This window comes from Equus przewalskii, chromosome 13, assembly GCF_037783145.1.
Source record: "Equus przewalskii isolate Varuska chromosome 13, EquPr2, whole genome shotgun sequence".
NCBI classification, from domain to species: domain Eukaryota; kingdom Metazoa; phylum Chordata; class Mammalia; order Perissodactyla; family Equidae; genus Equus; species Equus przewalskii.
Genome location: NC_091843.1, coordinates 2,253,436 through 2,267,702, shown reverse-complemented (window position 1 = coordinate 2,267,702; position 14,267 = coordinate 2,253,436). Strand labels below are relative to the sequence as shown.

The window sequence follows — 14,267 nt, the reverse complement described above, 5'->3', positions numbered from 1 at the left end:
CCAGACCTGACACCCCTCACAGGAAAGAAGGCGAGCACTCCGGCTAGCCTCCCCACTGCCGTTAGGGCCCCAGGGGACCCTCGTGATAGGAGGAAGGGAGAGACCCTGCCAAGCAGGTGTTGACCCAGAGGAGACTGAGGAAACCACGGCAGTGCAGACTGTCGCCTGGGGCCCCAGCTCAGGCAGGGGCTCAGGAGGGATGCAGAGTGCCCTGAGGTTCAGAAGCATCAGGGCAGCCCTACTCCATCGTTACAGCTCAAGCCAGGGTCGGCTCTGGGACACGTTCCCCTCCCCTCCCACCCCCCCAACCCCCCCAACTGGGAGCGAAACAAGCCGCCTCCTGAACACAGCAGGAAACGGTTTGTCCCGCCCTGCAGCACGCGGGCCCTGCACCACACGACTCTGTCTGAGTCACCGAGCTCCTGTGCAGACCTCTGTCCCAGGTGAGCAGTGCGTTGACCACCTGGGCACAGGCTCGCAACAGGCGCCCCACAGCGTGGAGCAGGGGGAGGCAGGAGCGGGTAGAGGACAGAGCCCAGAACCAAGGGAGAGCAGCAGAGTTCCTGGAGGCACAAGTCCCCGCAGATCATTCCTGGGTCTGCAGGGCCACAGGGAGCCCAAAGGCCCATCTCCTTGCCAGGCTCGGGCAGGGGGCGCAAGAGGACTGCCCTGCCCCACAGCTGGCAGCCCCTGCCTGCCCTGCGCTGTCCTGCACCATGGACGTGCCCGCAGAGCTCAGGCGCTCAGCTAACCGGGTGCCGCTCCCCTCCAGGCTGCCCCTCTGCTGCACCGTCACATCCCGACCCCCTCGTTTGCTCGTCAGACTGCTCACCACTCCCTTGCTCCGCTGGGCCTGTACCTCTGAGAACCCCAGGCTCTTCTTCATCCTTAGCTGCTGCATCCTCAGTGCCTAGAACCCGTTTGGCTCCCAAAGCTTCAAGATCAAGTCCCAGCTGCCCCTATCTGCCTAGTCTGTCCCTCTGAGGCCTCCCTGCCCTGCTCCCCACGCCTGCCCCACACCCCATCTCCCATTCCAGGGACATGCTGTGGGTGTGGCGCCCTCTGCTCGGAATGGCACCCCCACCATTCCACTGGGGAAACACCAACTCTGCAATCAAAACTGGCTCCAGGCTCATCTCCACTGTGTCCTTCCTCCCAGCCAGGCAAAGGGCGCCAGTTGTGTCTGGGGCTGCGAAGGCCTTGTTCCCCTTGCTGTGATAAGGCAGGCAAGCGTGTCCCCAAGACAACCAAGCTGCTCGAGGACACAGTGGGCTGGTTTGGCAGATGTCACGGACGTACCTTGTTGGTCAGCTCTGATCTTCCTAAACCTATGTCCTCCTCTCACGACCTTTCACCTCCCACCCCCTGCAGGGGAGCGCCACCATCCCTGTTTTCCATGGGGGAACTGATGCGCAGAGGGCAGGGGAACCTCACCCCCACAAGTGCAACTGGGAGCTGCTGTGAAGGCTTTGGAAGGCAACTGACAAATCTGCGGAACTTAAGGTGGCCTGTCCCGTGAGCTGGCGGCTTCCACCTCAGCGTCCGTGACAGAGGGACAGCCGGGGTGTCAGGGGGAAGGGACAAGGCCCCTGAAGCTACCGGGACTCCTTCCCATGACAGGTGGGGTCCATTTCTTACGGGAGTCAGTGGGACTGTAGTCCCTTGGTGGGAATTCCTCTACTCACTGACTCCCGCATGGAGAAGACGTAAGCCCCCCGCGCCGGCCTTCGCCAGGCGCTGAACACGCAGCGCCCGGCAAGCAGACTCTCACTCTGACCCTTCCGAGACACAGCGCCAAGGGGCCTGGCAGCAGCAGGACCTCAGGGCCGCTCAACAGCAACTTGGCACAGGGGACAGCCCAGGGGGGCCTGGGCAGGAGTGACCGTCCACACAGGCCCAGACAGGGAGCCGCTCTCTGCTTTTCTGGCTCAGCTGTCACCTCCTGGCTGGCATCTGCACAAGACAAGCTCTGTAGCTATCTCAAGCTGTCACCAAGAAGTGACAATGCCTGACCCTCCTTGTCCATGGGGACTCCAACTCCCGCTTTAACAACCATCAACTCTCCCAGGGAGACCAAGGAAAGGCTGCTCCGAGGCCTCCTGTCAGCTGTCAGCAGAGGGGGGTGGGGGAGAGTAGGGCGGGGAGGGGGGAGGGGAGATGGGGGCTGGGAGGGGGTGGGAGAGAATGGGGCAGGGAGGAGGGTGGGGGAGAGCGAGGTGGGGTTGCGGTCGGGGAGAAGGGGGTGGGGCTGCTGCAGACTTCAGGGAGGAAGAGGCAGCAGAGGTAAGGACCCCCACGGGGATGTTCTCCACCTGCACCATCCTCACTGGGGAGGGGGTCTACTGTCCACCCCACCCCCACTGGAATGTGAGCTCCATGCAGGCAGGACCCCCAGGCTTGCCCACCACAGCACTCCAGCACCTATGATGGTGGTTGGCACATAATGGGCGTGCTACAGAGCTGAGCACGCACTGAATGAAGGAGCGGGTGGGTGGGTAGCAAATTTTAGAACACAAAGACACGAGAGACGGAGAGGCCAGGGGAAGAGCCAGGAGAGCCACAGAAGCGGATGGAACAGGCAGTCGGAGGCGTGGGCAAGTGATGGGAAGTGCTGAGAGAGGGCCAAAGGGAGGCTAGGCCTCGGGACTTCCTCAGGGGACTGAGCACCTGCTCTTCAGGCCAGAACAGTGGGAAGAGGATGCACACCTCAGCCAGGTAACCGGGGGGGGGGGGGGGGGCCCACCTCCTGCAAGTACAGGAATCCCATCTGCCACCCTAGCCACCCATCCAACCTCTCTGAGCCTTGCCGACCTCATCCAGGAAAGGGAACCTCACGGGGCCATTGGGACAACACAGAGACGTCACGTCAGTGCCTCCTGACACAGGGCCGGCATGTGGGAAAACTCAGCCCTCTCAGGCTGCAGGGAGAGGCACTTCTATTAAGAGAAGGCATAAGCCCCAAACTCTGAAGAGAGAGGTTTCTCTTTTTAGAGCCCAAACCAACCTCGTCACTCTCCCGTAATCGTGTGGCAGTGGGTCCCAAGACCCTCAGCCTGGCACAAAAGCTTTGCCAACCTCATCTCCTGCCTCTCCCCCAGCATCCTACACTCCAGTGAGGCCCAACCATGCACTGTGATGAGGTGATGCCACTGGGCCTTTGCACATGCTGTTCCACCACCCACAGCAGCACCAGCACAAGCCAGGCTCTCCTGGTTAACCTCTGCCTCTGTGGAAGCAGCAGCTCAAGGGGTCTTGTCTGAGGCGCTCTTCCCCATGACCCCGCAGTGCTCTGTACTTGTGCGATGAGTGTGTTAACCAGGGTCTAATTACTCGTTCCGTGCCCTGCTCCCCAGCAGCCGAACTTTCTGAACACAGGGACATAACTGTTCACTTCTATATCCCAGTGCTCAGAAAGGGGCCTGACTCAGAGCAGGGGGCCAGAGAGCACTCTGTGAACAACTGCGTGACAGGGACAGCTCACATTCACTGCATGCCATGACCTGCGCTCTGCCAAGCACTCTTCTGGTGTCTCACCCGAGGCAGGCTCGCCCCAGCCCTGGGAGGCGGCACCAGCTGCCCTGTCACAGGACGCAGCAGGGCAGGCAGGCAGGCAGGCACATCCTTGCTGCTGGGCCAGAAGGAGCAGTCCCCTTGCTGTGGCCACACTCGTCCTGCAGTCACGCTCTGATTGACTTGTGCAATGTGAGGTCTTAATTTCAATTTGCTGCTGACATTGAAAAATAATTAGATTTCCCATAAAAGTTGGATTTCCAGCCTCTTAGGGAAAAAAAGAGCTGGCAACAGTGGGCCTGCTTATTCCTACATGACCACAAGGGAGTGGGAGCGAGGAGGGGATCTCCAGGGGTGTGGCCTCTCCTGTCACCCTGGTCCCCTGGGCTCCCCATTGCCCACAGCCATCCACGCCCACCTGTACCCCCAGCCGGCTCCCGTCAGCATCTGAGAGTGCCACCCTCTCCTAAGTGTGGCAGCAGCCTCACACCCCCGCGGCCCTGACAGCGCATCATGGTGGCTTGTCAGGCCGTGCCCTCAGGCCAGTGGACAAGCGTGAGGAGCAGGAGCAGTCTGCTGCAGCCCCCGCCACCAGCAGACCCCAGGGCCTGGGGAGCTGTGGGTGCCCCACGCTCCCGCGTCCACCGTGGCCAGGCCCAGACCCAAACGTAAACCCCGTGCCCAGGAGCCCCGTTTGCTTCCCCTCAACTGAAGGGAACCAAGCTTGAGTGTCCAGTTTCAGAGATGTTTTCCTCTCCCCCAGGAACTGAGGCCAAAGACATGTGAACAGGCCTTGGGCCACGCCCCCCGGCTGGGCTGCAGCTCTGAGGCCAGTTCCCGAGATTCTCCCCCGAGACAGCACAGAGCATTCCTGTCCTGCCGCTGCCTTCCTGCCATCACCATGCGGCCCCAACATTCTTGGAAGTTGGTGAGAAACGAGCCCGTGCCTTGGATTGTTTGCAAACCCTGGCAAGGCTTTGGCAGACCCAGGCCAATTTCTGGATTAAATTAGAAAAGAAAAGAGGAAAAATATCTGAATCCTGGCACAGAGAGAAATCATTCATTCAAGAAAACTTGTTTAAGAACATACTGTACAGAGGATTGTCCCCATTTAGGAGGGGTCAAAGGTTACATCCTTGACTCTGAGAGCGCAGAAGCCCCTGTGGATCCCATGTTCTCCATGGGCCTAAGGAATGCGTCTGCCCTCAGAAGAGGTGCCTTGGGGGCTCAGGAATTCTTCCAGAACATGAGCCGTTAACACAGCTGGGAGAGACAGCTCTGCCTGCCGAAAAATCTGCTCCTCCTGCGCTGCTATTTTAAAATGGTTCTTAGGATCAGATCATTGAACTGCTTTAAGAAGAATCCCCAAAGTGACCTCACAGGCCCACTGAGCTGGCAAGGCTGGGATGAGGGTGAGGGTAGGCTGGGGTCTGAACAGAGAGAGGGTGAAGCTCAGCTCAACCTGAGACAAGGTCCCCACTATGGCCTTCAGGAAAGGGCTGCTCCAGTGCAGGGGCTCAGAGCCCTCAAGGGGGTGAAGGGGAGCTTGTCTCCTGGGGCCACCTCTTACCAGGGACACTCAGGGTGTGTTAACTTGTGCCAAATTCAGGGCAGGGAAGGAACTTTGCCAGGCAGGTAAAAGCCAGGATTAGGACATAGCTGCTTCTGACTCCAAAGCCAGTCTTCACTCTACACCAAGTGCCTCCCTAACACATATACCCAATGCGGTGACACAGTGAGACACAAATGCAAACTTCAGAGTGCTGGGGCCACTGGTCAAGGTCGGCACTGAGCAAGTAGGAGATGTTTTTAGAGCCTGATAGCTAATATTTCTTTAGTGCCAGATAGTGACAATTTTCAGCTTCATGGGCCATACGCTCTCTGTCCCAATTACTCAATTCCACCAGTGTGGCACAAAGGCAGCCACAGACAATTCATAAACGAATGGGCATGGCTCAGTCCCAGTAAAACTTTATTTACAAAAGCAGATGATGGGCTGGATTTGTGCAAAAACAGTGGCACTTTCAGGGGAACACATCACCTCTGTCCTGTGCGCTCTGCGGCCTCTGCCAGGCCTCCTGAGAGTGTGAGTCCCAGGAGCCATGGGGTCACCCTGGGCTGCCTTCGGGGGCAGGCATCGTGCACCCGTCAATGGTCTGCCTTACATCTGCAAGCAGTGCGATGGGCCTAGTAGCTGGTGTAGTTGCTTCTAGGTCTCTGTGGACACCGAGATCCCAAGCCTCACACCAAGGCCTTTGGTTTCTCAGAGAGGGCGGGACCGCAATCAGGGCTCCAGTGAAACAGTATAAGCCACGTAGGAAGCACCGGTCTTGGGCCCAAGTTTTGTATTTCTTGAAGTCTTGGAACAAACAGATTTTACTTTTTTTTTTTTTCCTGAGGAAGATTCCCCTTGAACTAACATCCGTAACAATCTTCCCCTGTTTTCTAGTATGTGGGCCGCCAGCTCAGCGTAGCTGCTAACAGAGCATTGTAGGTTCGCGCCCAGGAACTGAACCCAGGCTGCTGAAGTGGAGCGTGCTGAACTTAACTACTAGGCCATGGGGCTGGCCCCAATAGATTTTACTTTTAAAAATGCATATGTAATTCCTTTAATAAAGGCACAAGTCTTCCCTAAGCATTCATCCTTGGCCTCCCATTCAGCTGAGTCTGGAGAAGGACCACCATCTGTACCTGGTGGCTCTCAAGGTGCCACGAACATCTGGGCAGTGTCCTAGCACAGCCCCTTGGGTGCCAGGCACACACTGCCACAGCAGCGCGTTTGTGAGCAGAGGCAGGCTCAGGGGCTGGCAGAACAAGTCCATGAGAGCCCAGCGCCGGGGCCAACAGCAGACGTGGTCAGGGCTGCTGCCTGCAGCCCAGCCCAGGAGCGCCACACACAGCAGGGAGCACGTTTCCAAGGAGGAAGGGTCAAACAGGAGGGCAGTTCCCAGCACAGAGGGGAGCCCGGCAGAGGGGATGTCTTGCCCTCAGGGCTGGGCCCGGGGGATGCCACAGGGCGAGACAGAGCCCGAGGTTGGGAGGAGCAGGAGGGGCTGACAGCAGAGGGACTAGCCATGGAGAGCCACATCTGAGCAGGGGCCCCACAGGGACCAGCGGCGGTGCAGGGACCGGGGTGTGGAGGAGCCAGCTGGGCGGGCCACACTCTGCCACGGCTCACAGCTCCCTTCACAGCCCCCCAGCACTGGGAAGGAGACCCCTGCTCCCTCACGCAGTCCCAGCGGTCCCAGCCTCTCTGCGCAGGCTAAGAGCCCCTGAGCTAAGGGTCTCCTCCTGTCTCATACCATATGAGTGCTAAAAATTAGTGCAAGGGGGGACAGCCCCGTGGCACAGTGATTAAGTGTGCACGTTCTGCTTCGGTGGCCCGGGGTTCGCCAGTTCAGATCCCGGGTGCGGACATGGCACTGTTTGGCGAGCCATGGTGTGGCAGGCATCCATCCCACATATAAAGTAGAGGAAGATGGGCACGGATGTTAGCTCAGGGCCAGTCTTCTTTAGCAAAAAGAGGAGGATTGGCAGCAGATATTAGCTCAGGGCTAATCTTCCTCAAAAAAAAAAAAAAAATTAGTGCAAGGGCCCCAAAGGACAAGGCCACAGCCCACAGCCTGGCCCCGGTGCTCCACAGACCTCAGCACCGTCTTAGGCACAGCTTTCTTCCTCTGGGCAGAAAGCTGAGCAGGGTAACTCCGGGCTGAGCCTCTGGGTGAACAGAGGAGCAGTCGGGCCATGGAGACCGGGCCCGTAGGTGGGAGGCACAGGCCACATCAGGGAACAGGGGATGCTCATGTCGGGCTGTGGGGTCTCAGCACAGGGCTCCAGAACTGGGTTCGTGGCCGAGCGACCAGGACCCATGGTCAGAAGGGACCTGCACCTGGGGCTTAAGGCCCAGCAGTTGTCGTCTTAAAAGTCTTCATCGTTTCACCTTTGAATTTGAGTTTCGTTAAGTGAGGTCTCACAGGACAGAGGAGCACATGTGGGGGCTTGGAGCCCCAGCTCACGTGAGTCCCGCCCCCCAGGACAGGTTCTCTGCCACCCTCTCCCCACCCTGTGACACTGCCATCCTCTGGCACCAGCAGGACCTGGGGGCAGACACAGGGAGGGTGAGGGTGGGCACACACCCCGTGGCATCTCAGGCTGGGGCACGGCAGCAGTGGCCCCGCCCGAGGCAGGCAGCCCCAGAGGCCTGAGCCTGTGTCCGTCGGAGGTAAGCCCCTCATGCAGCCCCATCCAGGCGCCGGGGGTAAAGAGCCTGGGCCGGCGAGAAGGGGAGATGCCAGGCTCAGTGTCCCTGACGCCCCAGCCTGGCACAGCACCAGATGTCCTTCCAGCAGCTGCTGTTGGGCAGATCCGGCACTGTCAGGCCCAGCGGGCTGGCCCTGCATTGCTGGCCGGGACCCAGGGCCCGTGAAGATCTGTGCCTGCGGAGCACCTCCACCAGCTCCACTCTGGGGCCCCTCTCCCTCCTCCAGCCTTCCTGAGGCCAGCTCGTGCGTTGTGGGAACCTCCGGCCGGCCTGAGGCGCCCTCCAAGCATGAGCCACGACACAGACCTGCTTCATGTCGGCGCTGCCCACACAGGGACACACGCTGACACGTGCATGTGAAACGGGCTCTGTATGTACAAAGATAAATGTAAAACTCATGCTAGGAATTAAAAATTCTAATTTTTCTTCACTCAAAGTGACAATAAATAGAAAATTCTTAAATCCTGACACGTTGAGAGAGAGACTGAGGAAGAGAGGCAGTGGCTTTGCCCGTCCCTTTTACGGTACTTTTCCCTGCTCTGTGAACAGAGCGCACCTGTCAGCTGCACGGGCCTCGGCAGTTTTGTCCCAGGAGGCATTCCAGGTGCAGGGCTGCTGCAGCGAAGGCGGTGTGGCGAGAATGGTCAGCTGGTCAGCGGATGCCAGGGTTTGGGAAATGATGCCAGTGACAATGGGCCAGAGACCCACTGCCGGGGGCCACCAGAGGAGAGTTCCCGAAGATGCGTTGCTGCGGGGCACAGGTGCCGGCACACCCAGGGGAACACCGGGGAGGAAGAGGGCTCAGGATGCGACGACGTGCAAAATGTGAGCCGTCGAGAAGACCCCAAGCAAAGCGAGCAGAAGGCGAGCAGCAAAACTGGGAAAATATTTCCCAACATCCGTCAGACAAAAAGTTAAGCTATTTTAATATAAAGTTTCTTCAAATTAACAAGAAAGAAACTAAAATCCCAGTAGAATAAAGGACAGGAATAGGCCAATCATAAAAATATAAGATGATCACTATTTTAAAAAACATATGTATATTTAAAAGCAACCTCATTACCATCAAATAAATACGACTTACAAAAACCATCTATCCCAGTTGCAGCTATGAAACTGCCACAGGTAGGAAGGCAGCAGGGGTGCAAGGAGGCGGGTAAACAGGCACTTGCCCAGCAGAGCACGGAGAGGTGAAACCACAGTAGAGAACATTCTGGCGTGGAAACTTCCAACGCACACACCTGTCGACCCCGGAAGGCACTTTTAGGAACTCTGTTTAAGGACGTGGTAAAAGAGGAGTGATAGATTCGGCTGCAAGGATGTTCATGAACGCTCGAGGCCCATCTGAGCTCTCACAGGGAAACAGATTTTGTTATACGAACATGTCATACAACAATCAGTTACATAAAAAGTACGCCACCGTCACGTGGCGGCGCCACATTGTGCCAGTGTTGAGATGAGGTAGCAGGCGATAACTGGTAGGAGAAAACACTCACATACCTATATGAATACATTTTATCTTTCCACTGTAAATAATACATCATCTGTATTAAATGTAGTATTTCTAATAGACAAACAATGCTACTTTTCTAGATTTAAGGAGAAAAAGAAGGAAACTGCTGGAATGGGTTGGCGGGGTGGGGGGGCGCGGGGTGCATCTGAACACTGTGAGAGCCTTTCTGTGCCCAGGGCTCAGAGAACATTTGCAACCCTTCTCACCCACCGAGAGTCTGAGGTGGAGACAGAGATCGACTGATGAAATCCCATTTTCCCATGAAAAAAGAGAATAAAATGTCTTGCCCATTAGTGTAGGAAGGAAGCTGTACCTCCAGGGATTTCCTGCTGCCATTAGGGTCACATCCAAGTCCCTCTCCACATCTGCCACCTGGCCTTGCTCGCCTCCCACTTCCCCTCCAGCCTGTGCCCCAGGATCCCACACTAGCCCTTTTGCACTTCTTCACATGTGCCGACCTCCTTCCTGCCTCAGGGCCTTTGCACCACTTGTCCCCTTAGAATACTCTACCCCATCTCTTCCCACAGTCATCCGTTATCATTCGAGGCTCAGCTCCAATGTTACTTCCTGTGCACAGCCTCCCTGACCCTTGTATAAAGTGGCCCACCTTCCCCAATCCTTCTCCCTCCTCCACTCAGCAGCAATTTTACTTCCTCTGTTGCATTTATCACTATCTGAAATCATCTCATTTGTTTTTCCCTTGAATACTGTCTGCATCTCCCCACCAGAATGCAAGGCCGTGGCCACAGGGACGGTGTCTTGCCTTACTCACAGCGTTACCCCTTGCCCGACAGATAGTAGATGCCCAATAAACATTCGTTGGCTGCACGGGCAGGAGCCGGGGGTATCAGTCAGAACAGGACATGCTACGCTGCAGCGACAAGGAATCCACCGCGTCAGCAGCTGCACACATCACAGCCCAGTGCAGGCTGGCGGGCCCTGCCCCATTTGTAGCTGCACCTACCGGGAGACGTGGCTTCCAGGGTCACTGTGGCAGGGAAAGAGAGAGAGGGAAGGGACACACCGGCTCTCCACTGCCTCGGCCAAGAGGTGACACGTGTCACTTCCCAGCCACACAACTCCAAATTAGGTGCAGGGGAGGCTGGAAAAATGGAGGAGAGGAGGGGAGCATGTGGATATCTGATGAACCTGAAATGTCTCTGTCACACCAGGACCCACATCCCAGCCCAGGCTCTGCTACAGAGAGACGCCAAAGGGACTCCTGCAGGAGGAACCACCCCAACGATGGGGTAAACCAAGGCAGCTGCCAGGCCGAGTCACGCCTGCATCCTGCCCACCCTGGCCTCTCCTCCTCCTGGGACCCCACATTCCCCAGGTCCCTGCCATGGGAACCCCCACCACATCCTCCTCCCAGGGCATCAACAGCCTTCCTCAAGGGACAGGCTGCATCCATCCAGGGCTGGCCCCCGAGCCTCAGCCACTGGGAGCACTTCTGCCCTGGCCCTGGCCATCCTCACAGCTGACCAAATGCCTCACTTGGAGCGCGTGCCGGGCCGGCTGCCGCCACATCTGTCCTCCACATTGCTCCTTTGGCTCCAGTGCTGACAAACCCCAAAAGCAGCTGTGCACTGACAAGGAGAGGGAGGCGCGCCCTGGCCAGGCCTTCCAGGGCCACTCAGGGCTCCAGCCGCAGCTCCAGGTGAGCCAGCACATCCAGGGTCTCGTGGCCCCCACACCCAGGGCCGCCCACATCGCTGGTCAGCACTGTGCGCCTGGGCACATTCAGAGGAAGGGCACGCAGGAGGTCTCACCGTGTACACACCTTCCAGGACCACACTGTCAAACACGGCAGCCACGAGCCACACTGGCGATTTAAATCCAAATGTAAATTAATTACAAATAAGTTAAGTTACCCATTAGGATGGCTACTATCAAAAATCACAAGTGCTGGTGAGGATGTGGAGAAACTGGAAGGGTTGTGCACCATTTAAGGGAATGTAAAATGGTGCGGCTGCTGTGGAAAACAGTAGAGAGGTTCCTCAGAAAACTAAAAATAGAATCACCATATGATCTTGCACCTCCACCTCTGGGCACATTCCCAACAGAACTGACAGCAGGGCCATGAAGGATTTGCCCATCCATGTTCAGAGCAGCGGTATTCACCAGGAACCAAAAGATGGAAGCAACTCCAGCAGCCGTGGACAGATGACAGGACAGGCAAAACGTGGTCTACCCACACAATGGAATATTATTCAGGCCTAAACAGAAGGAAATTCTGACTCATGTCACAACATAGATGAATCTTGAGGACATTATATTAAGTGAAACAAGCCAGTCACAAAAGGACAAATACGGTATGATTCCTCTTACATGAGGTCCCTAGAGTAGTCAAGTTCATAGAGACAGAAAGGAGAATGGTGGGTGCCAGGGGCTGGGGGAGGGTGGTCTGGGGAGTTTGTGTTTAATGGGTCCAGAGTTTCAGTTTTCCAAGATGAAAAGAGTTCTGGAGATGGACGGTGGTGATGGTTGCACAAGCGTGTGTATGTGCTTGATGTCACCAAACGGTACACTTAAAATGGTTAAGATGGTAAATTTTATGTGATACGTATTTGACTACAATTAAAATTTTTTTAATTAAAATTAAAAAATTCTATTGAAAAAAATACATTAAAAATTCCATTCTTCAATCACATCAGCCACATTTCAAGTGCTCAGGGGCCAGGGCGGCTAGTGGCTGCCTCATTGGACAGGGCACAATGAGCATTTCCAGCACTGCAGAAAGTTCTACTGGACGGCACTGCTCTAGAAGATGACCCTCTATCAAATATCCGTGCTTCCTCAGTCCCCCTCCTCCACGAGACCACCACGGGGCGCCACATGCCTTAGATCAGCCCCGGGGACTCTCTCCCGGACATGCACTGCCCTGCCTGAGGACACAGAGCCTAGAGGGCACTCCCTGTCAGGCGCCGGACGCTCCAGGCTCTGTCCTCATCTCCTCGACCACGCGGCGCGCTCCTCGCGGTGGGAAGCGGGGCTCGGAGCAGAGGTGCAGATGCTCCCTGACCCGCGGCCCCCGAGCCCCAGGACCGTCTGCCACACGCTCTGCCTCTGCAGGACCAGCCGCTGTGCCTGGACAACCACGCATCCAATGAACACTTGCTGGATGCGGCAGGGAAAAGAGATACCGCCCAACTATTCTTTCTCAGCTCCTGTGATTTATCTCCTGAAATCCTTTCGTTGTGATGATAAAGTTTGCTTCGATTTAAGAATTTTTATATTTCTCACGATTTTCAAGAAACTCAACCACCCCATTATCCAAAACTGACCATGAGGGTGTAAATGAATAAATTGAAGTTGACTGGTAAAACCAAGAGAAAGTTCTAGACCTCTCTCTACCAGCTCACGCAGCATGAGGTGTGTGTGACAGAGGGACCTTCTACAGCAGGGAAAAGGCGGATTAGCTCCACCACCCTCCAGAAGAGCTCACCAGGGATGCTCCAGCTTCAATCAGAGTCCCTGGCATACTTCTCAAAAATAATTCTAGATGTGCTGTCACTAAATTAAATATCATCACCATCACCATAGTAACCACATTTTATTTAGAGACTGAGAGGCACATTCACCTCCATTATCTCATTTAATTCTCAAGACAACCCCTGAGAGGGAAATTATTGCCCATTTTAGAGATGAGAAAACCAAGGCTCAGAAGACTAGAGCAGCATTCCCAGTGACACACCTGGTAATCGCGGGGCCAGGAGTTAACCCAGGTATGACATGGTCAGAGATATATATCTGGTCCATAGCCCCAGTTCCTGAGAGACTCCTAAAATCCTCATAATTTTCTGAGTGATGGGGTAAGAGGAAGGTCTTCGGTTATTCATAATGAGCCCCTTTCAACCTGCCTGAGTTCATGCTAATAGGGTGACTCTTGGTGGGCCCCTATATAGTTCAGGGCGGGGCCTCCAGAGTAACCAACTCTGTTATTAGAGGGTTGGAGCTTTCGGTCCCACCCCCCGACTTGGAGGGTGGGGAGAGCGGCTGGAGATTGAGGCCAGTCATCCATGGCCAATGATTCCATCAATCATGGCCAAGGATAGTCATGTGCTGCTTACGACAACCCTCATACAGGACGGTGGTCCCATAAGATTAGCATCATAGAGCCTAGGCGTAGCAGGTGGTACCATCTAGGTTTGTGTGAGTACACTCTATGACGTTCACACAGTGACGAAATCGCCTGAGGATGCCTTTCTCACAACATGTCCCGGTCACTAAGCGACACATGACTGTGGCAGAACCTCCACAAAACCCCACACATCGGGGTTTGGAGAGCTGCCAAGGCGGCGGACCTCAGCAAGGTGCTGGGAAGGCAGCGAGCCCAGGGAGGCCGGGGGAGTCTGCGCACCTCCTCTGTACCTTGCCATCCTGTGCATCTCTTCCATTTGACTGTTCCTGCGCTGTATGCTTTAAAATAAACCGGCGATAGACACCCCGTGAAACAGCCCAGCCTCACAGGGAGAAACGGATTCCCTCTTCAATCTTCAATTTCTCTGACTACCTCAGGAAGCCTCAGATGGGAGTCTGTCTGTCTGTCCCCACCAGCACACACTAAACTCCCTTGTAAGCAGCACGGGCTGTGTCCAGAGCCTGCAGAAGGCAGGACGATCCAGCTGGGACGGAATAACGATCGCTTCACATTTTACTTTTTAGGTTACCTTTCGGTAAAGAACTTTAGGTAAAGAAGTTTCCTCTGAAAATAATTTTGTTTCAAAAAACAGCTAGTCGATTTATAAGGAAATGCATAGTCTGGGTACAACGAGGATACGGTAAAAATCAAGAAAACTGGTCTACGAATGACTTGAGTTTGTGAAAAACTGCCTTAGTGTGTAAACAGCCTTGCCGAGTCAGAATCACCCCCATTTGCAGAGGAGAAAAGAGGTTCAGCGAGGTTGATGGGGCAGTCACCTTTTCTCACCTGTGGACCCAGAAAACCTCCCTGTGACCACGTCGCTCACCCCCAGTTCC

The 14,267-nt window shown here is 55.7% G+C and overlaps 1 protein-coding gene across 2 annotated transcripts in view; it reads right to left on the bottom strand.

The window, feature by feature from the left end:
* ADAMTS2 (ADAM metallopeptidase with thrombospondin type 1 motif 2) overlaps nt 1–14,267 on the bottom strand; it is a 217,700-nt gene that overhangs the window by 80,689 nt on the left and 122,744 nt on the right. The window lies entirely within an intron of this gene.